Source organism: Notothenia coriiceps, unplaced genomic scaffold (genome assembly GCF_000735185.1).
Source record: "Notothenia coriiceps isolate Sejong01 unplaced genomic scaffold, NC01 NC01_scaffold00037246, whole genome shotgun sequence".
In the NCBI taxonomy this organism is placed as follows: Eukaryota; Metazoa; Chordata; class Actinopteri; order Perciformes; family Nototheniidae; genus Notothenia; species Notothenia coriiceps.
The window spans coordinates 28,135,568-28,143,112 of record NW_011369947.1 but is presented as its reverse complement, the minus strand read 5'-3'; positions in this window follow the sequence as shown (position 1 = coordinate 28,143,112).

Here is a 7,545-nt window from a genome sequence, read left to right as displayed (position 1 = left end):
AATGAAAATTCCTGCGCCTATGCCAAAAGGATCCAGTTGCCGCTAATCCTTTTGCGGAGCATCACCTGATCCTGAGGCCGGCGGAGGTTAGCACTGCCAATGGTTGGAGAAGCTTGAAACATGGAGTGTGTGTACAGTATGAGGACGGTCCGAGGGGTTAGTGGCAGTCAATCGTGGCTCAAAACCCATCTGTTGAGCAAATATTTCATGATACCCTCACCCCTCTGGTTCACATCTGCTCCCATGAATACTCCGTTAGCTCCCATTACCTTCCATGGAATTTCTGCCATACGTCAACTTCGTAGCATCACAGGAATATTGAGTTACTGTTGGCAAGGTGTGGTAGGTATGAACCTCATGACATCGGACTATTTTGTGAACATTGAATATTATATCACATATTAAGCCACTCTGAATAGCAGTGTGAGTTGGATTCACGATATATAGAATATCAGAATGTCAACAACTATTATTTAAAAACTGGTTTTGAGCGGCATCTTGTAGAGGGAACCTGATCTGGTTATGCAGACCCAACATTGAACTGAGACAGTGATCAGTGTGAGGGTGTGTATACGTACATATTTGCCTGACTTGCCATTCATGCCTGTGAACTCGTACATGCTTTGGTTTCCCCATGTATTATGGAGGCTGGTACAATTTACTGGATGCGTGCTGGGTAATAACCACATGACGTTTAATGAGAGTTATGCAGTTGTTATTTTTTTACGAGATATAAAGATTATGAGAGCAGGAGTGCGAGTAAGTAAATAAACTAAAGCATGAGTTTTATGACACCATGGCGCAGGAACTTCACAAAGTGATCATGGTGACGATCACGAGCATGGATTCAGTTGTCATTTGGCAAACAATCAATTGACCAAGTTTAGTTCATACCAGGGTTGCTCACTTCCATGTTCTTGATTGAGCAAGGTAGTCCATCGTCAAAAGGATGTTGCATTGTGTTGCAGATAATGCTGAGCAAACATTTTTGCAGATGACCCTGTGTTGTTTTGCTGAACCTATTCTTGGCATCCCTGCTGTGTTAAATAAAGCAGTGTATACATTTCAACTAATGAGGAGGATACATTTGTCATGCAGTGGTGTTGTTGTTAGTTTTAAAACTTTGTATTGTCTCCCATAATAGCCGTGGGAGGAGTGTGGTGCAGTGGGTTGTGCGTTGGTGTTGGGATCAGGGGGTCACAGGTTCAAACCCCACTGCAGTCAGCAGGTCGTTGTGTCCCTGAGACACTTCACCCCAAATTGCCCAAATAATAGCCAAATGTTTGTCTGCTTATCCTTGCTGTCTATATCTGAGCCTCTGGTCTATTTAGTATCTACTTGTTAAATAGTATGACTTTACCTAACATCATCAGAGAGGTTTGACTGCACAACCTTAACAAAATCTATCTGATGCTATGGACTACACTGGTCAGCCACCAACATAAGGGGTAAGGTACCAACTGCCCCCGTCCACAGTAGCTTCAACAGACCAGAATGCATTGCAGCCACAACACAGGTTGCAGTTAAGCTGCGAGTAACTTGTATAAAGCCACAGCTGGATAGAACAAGTTCAGACCTGTTCTCTCGGAGATGTCAAATCCGTTTTGGGAAATGTAGGAGCAGATTATATCAGTATATATACAGTATAAGGTAAGAGTAAGGAAGTGGACTTTAACCGCCACAGATATTTGTTAGATAAACATACAACTTTTTAGTTTCACTCACACACATTTTTCTCATCTTCCTTCTTCCTCTTGTCTAAGAGGGTTAAGTAAATGATACTTTCATCTCCTTCCTTTTAGTATGGCAGCGAATGCTCTTGCTTGGAAACACAGCATATCTGATTTCTGCTTACAGATCCTGATGAGCCAAAACGCATGTTCCAAATCTTGATTTAAAACAAGCGCGCTGCTAAAAGCATGGAGGAAATCACTAATGAAAACTTGGCAGAATGTAACCACCCATATATCACCCTCGCATGAATGTTACATGAGCTTTTAATTTACAGCATTAAAACATGCTACGGCTGCATTACTATTTACCTTTCCATATCCGATAGCCCCGGCCGGTTGCCATGGGGTTTCAGTCATATCCAATCCCGGCCCCTTTGGCACACACTCTTATCTCTGTTTAAATATCCGGTTACTTCCCCCTCTGGTCCAGGCACACAGAGACATGTCATTAAGAGCAGTATCTCTCCCCAGCCCAGGCTTCCTTCCTGTGCGCGTGGTGACGGATTGATTTTCTCCGGTAGGTATCCACTGCAAGAAATATTCATCTAAACAGGTTATTTAATCTAGTGTTAAGCCTTAAACGTGCTTTTCTTCCTTCTGAGAGGAAGAAAAACAGCTCACAGGAAAGAGAGATGATTTCATATTTCTACAATTGTTCCCAAAAAAGTATTTCAGCCAAGTTACATCACCCCTAAAATAAGTGGAGTGATCAATCCTGTTATCACTCTTCACAGAAACATAGTATTTCTTTAATGAAGAATATAAATGGAAGGATGTCACGCTACCAAACGTATTCATATAATGGAATGATTTAAAAGAGCTATTTCCTACATTTATCAACGTCAGAGGGAGACATATAAGTTTGAATCAGTATTGTATAGTTTTTTTTTGTATCATTATACATTATCATAACCATGTGGGTTGCATTGAAACACTAATAAATTCCACATTCACTCATTCACAAACTGTGCTGTAGAGAATTGTTTCTCCGATGTGTTGGGTTGTTCCAATAGCCCATTATACCAACGCCATAATATCAAATACGACCTAAAGCCAATTTGTCCGAGAGCCTGTCCTGAAATAAATACCCTTTTCTCCAGAGGCTTTTTAATTCTATAGTATTTAAACAATTTTTATATTTTGTTCTCATAACCACACACAACAGCAAATATGCCTCTCAGAATAGGGTTGTATGGAAGTGTGCACACCATTCTCCCCAAATGTAAGCGGTCATTTCATCTTTCCGCTCTCTTCGTAGGCCAATTCCCAGCACACCGCCTTTTCATATGTGGCCGTTCAGAAACACAATAAGCATTTTCCCTTCAAAACATTGGATGGCCAATCGAATAAACAAATTGTTTTCAAGAATGCGTGCTGACTTTTGCTGTGAAAAGTGAGAATGGACAGGTCTTAACCTTTTAAAAAGTGCTTATATATAATTAGTTGCATACTATACTGAGTAAAACGAACCAGAAGAACCACTAAGACATTTAATTTACTTTAGAAATTGGATAACAGCGTCTAACAAGTGACATGTACAGTCAGAAGCAGTGTCTAAACGTTGCATTATGAATGGTAAACACTCGCTGATGAAGCAATTGTTAGTACAAAAACAAACTATAGTCAGCGCCTACAGTAAATGTCCTTTAGCTTAGCTTAACTATATCATTTGACATGGAAAACTTAAATCCTGATTTTTACAATAATCCATTGCTGGAGAAAAATCTCAGTCTCTGCACTAGCGACTTGTTAAAATGGACATTTTTTACAGTGGAGTCTTGGGTCTGTGGCTTGGCGTCTGCTCTCCGCAGCAGCCCTTGGTACCCACAGGGGTCAAATCTCCCTCCTCTGTTTCTGGAAGAACAGAGGCTGTTAAGAGAGGCCTACACTCCAGTATCTTTACAAATCAATGGAAGCGCTTCCTCTCTCCTTGTCCTCCACATCCACTGAGCAGCACATATCAATTACAGCACTGTACGTAATATATTCCCATGTTTCTCGACTGCTTGTAAATACCCAGATGGACGAAAGATCTCCGGTCAAGTGTTAAGAGGCCAGGTCTTGCGTGCGATGGTCCAAATCAAATTTTAAGAGAGTTCATTTTTCATGCTTTACCAAAACCCATGGTCATGGTGTAAAAGCTGTGTAGGGATACATGCACCAAGGTTGCCCTTAAAGCCATCCGATGTACAGCTGTGGGTAGTGAACACCCCAAAAAGGACATACTTGTCTTGAGGTATAAAATGTTCTTTCAGCGCCCCTGCTCTCCCACAGGTTTCCTCATGATCGTGTTACACGTCCCAGCAGGGAAAGCATGTGGGGGTGGACAACTTTTTGCACGTCTTTATCGTAAAAATGTTTGTCCATTGTACAGATGCCCCGGGGTTGAACTCTTGGGGAGAGTAAACAGAGGGGGAACCGCTACGCAGGCCTTTCCTTCTCTTTCAGCTGCACTAATGATGTTGTGCCGGACCACAGCTGTTTCTCCGTGGCAGGTGTGCAAGTCGGAGCCACAGCAGACTGCACAAGGGCCGGATCAGAGGAATGCCAAAAACAAGACGGAAGGAGAGGAGACGGGGCGCATAGCGAGGCGGAGAAACGAATATCCACACAAGATACAGCTCCCCGAGCTCCCAGAAAGCTGGATACAATATTCAATTGAGAATTTCCCCTCGACACCTGGCCACCGGCATGAGTAGGATATTGATGTGGGTCCCGCGCCAGAGCCCCACAGCTTGACTTATTTCATGCGGTATTTAGCCGAAATGCTTGGACAAGAACTTGTCTGGAGTTCTTTCCTGGGACGGGGGACATAGCCAGTTTGTCTTAAGTATGCACTCCTTTGGTCTGGGCCATGAGGATAGAAATGGCCCAGGGATCATTTCCTGTTTGGAACGAGGATCGGGAGCAAAGAGGGGGAAATATGCACAGAATATCTGCTGCGTGGACTGGAGAAAATCACTTTGGAGATTACTGCAAAGCTTCTGGAAGGCCGTATGTGATTTTGAATCAGAATAGTTTTTTTTCTGGTTAAACTTCGAATGAATGCTAAAACTAGGATATTATGCGATTACAGAAACTCTGTTTAAGATGTTGTTACTATAATGGCTTAAGGTCATGAAATTTACAAATTATAATCTATAATTTAGAATAATAAAAAAATGTAATTGGTACAGAAACTTGAATACAACGAAGCAGAATCAGTTGCATAATGCTTTGGTTCTGATTCCAAGTCATTACATGTGTTACACCTCTCTATTTCTTTGTCCAACTGATACTTTCCACTCTATCTTGTCTAATAAAAGCAGTACAAGCTTAAAAAACTCATTTTTGGATATTGCCTGTGGGCAGGAAGTGAGACCAGAGGGAGACCTATGTTCTGCCTCCACTAGCTCCTCTAGCTAATATTAAAGCCGAGGCCATACGTGGTAAATATTAGCTTTTCTCTCCCGTGTTGACAGTGTGTGCTTTTCCACACACACACGGAACAAAGGTCTGCCATATTGTACACCCACCTGGGAACTCAGATGGGACAGAGTGGAGGTAGGTGTTCATTGCTTAACAGTGGTGGCTTTTCATTGTGTGACTTATGATTATGCAGTTGAAAGGCCCCTTCAGACCGGATGTGTAATGTTGATAATGGAAACAGGAGGCTCATTCTGCTGCTGCTGCTGCTGCTGCTGCGGATACAGCCGATAAATGCCTTAAAGTGCAAATCAGCAAGATTCTCATTTGTTAATGTTCTCTCCATCTTGTATATTCAGGGCTCGGTGGTGTAATATCTTTGTGCTGCACTTCCCAGAATGTGTCAATCAAACAATCTGTTAGTCCTTTATCTGCTTATCCTGCTTAGTTGATGATCAGTTGATGTACTCTGTCTGAGGGGCAGCAATTTATTTCTTTAAATATATTTCTTATGCAGGTTTCCTTGTATGTATTTTCTTTTAATTTTCTCTAAAGTGTTATCTGGAAACCAAACCAAAATTGACCAATCCCATAATGTCAGATATATTGATTCATGACATGGGATAAATTAAGCGTCAGAGATTCATGATTCATGATTGGAGTATTTACTGCAGTTTCTACGGCTGAAAAGGAAACGTAAAAAATCTCTTAAGCTTGTGTTAACCACAGATCTTATTTTAGGCATCTAACCACAACCGTAGTTCAGTCAGACAACTCACGTGTTTCTTAATATGTTTTTGTAGAAGCAGCATATAGTTTGAGTTTGGCGTCTAGGCTCGGGCCTCATCACTCCACAGTTTTACAAAGAACATTGAGTGAGGATTAGATAACTATCCCCCGAGCCTACAGGTGGAAGCTGGGGCGGAAGCTGGAGTGGAAGCTGGGAGCTGGAGTGGAAGCTGGGGTGGAAGCTGGAGTGGAAGCTGGGGTGGAAGCTGGGGTGGAAGCTGGGGTGGAAGCTGGAGTGGAAGCTGGGGTGGAAGCTGGGGTGGTGGTGAGGTGGAAGCTGGGGTGGTGGTGGTGGTGGTGGGGCAGGCGAGCAGCAGCAACATGACACACAGCAGCAGGAACATGAACGTAGCAGTAGCAAGTGAACACAGCAGTGCAGCAGCAGCAGCATAGCGAGGCAGAGGCAGGCAGACCTGGCAGCTTAAATAGAGCGGCATGTTTAGGAGAATGTGTTTGGTTGGTTGAAAGAGAAACGAGATGTGTCACGTGTTAATGTATCATTGGTGCTCGAGTTGACTGCCTGAACTAGCTCGCAGGCTTCGCCCCATCTATTCAATAAAACATCGACTTCCAGAAGAAGGAACTGAAAGTTGTAAAATGCTAACTCAATAACTGTTGTCCAGGTTTAAGGACTCATTCCTGCACCCTTCTGTGGTAAACACTATATCAATTTGAACCAGGAAGTCTACCTGCAAAATACAATGGGATAATCTACAGTGGGAAGACTGGTTCTTGTTCATTAACCTATTTATGTGAACTAATGTGGCAACATGGAACACCCGATTCCCTTTGCACTGCAGACAGAAATATGCTTCTTCCTCTTTTGGTGACCTGGTCAAACGCTGCATGAATTGCATGCTTGGTTTGTCGGTTTTCAGAAAGTTACAAAGTACGCCAGACATAGCCCACTAAATTCCTGCATCTAAAGTTGAGGGAGGAGTGGGTTTCAAGCCACTGTTTGCAATTCCAAAAGCATTTTTATTTGGATGCCTGTGGCACTTTGAAATGCTTCCTGTTGGGAGTCGCACCACAGGTGTTGTTCCTGTTTGCTTTTGTTCCATTATTACCCAGACTCAACGGACAGAGATGTTGCCACACGCCCATATCTTAGCAATGAATTCAATGACTGATAAACGTCATAACCAATAGGAATGATCGTAAAACTATAAGTAGAAATGTAGAGTTTAGCTGACGTTACTTCTAGCCTAGTTTGGAGCCCCTCGTCCAACTCTTGCCACACACAAAATCATGAAAGGAGCTTTATTTTCCTAGCTGAATATGAAATCTAAAAGAAAGACAGATACTTTCCTAAACCAAAGATGTGTTCTTAAATAACCCAAAAGAACCCAGAATATGCAGGGAGAGCATTCATCGCTTAGGTGTCAGCAAACAAACTCTCCCAGCATGTTTCTTGGCTCGTTGCACATGGAAGGTCACAAGTCAGTTCTTAAAAAGAGCCAAATACCAGCAGCAGAGGCCCTATCACACTGGCAGTGCCTCCCCCTTTCTCCACCTCCCCCAAAACCACCTTCCCCTTCTCCCCCCCCACTTCCTCCCCACCTCCTTCTCTTCCCTCTTTGGCCTGCCAGTGTGGTTTGCCTTGGCTGACTGATAATAA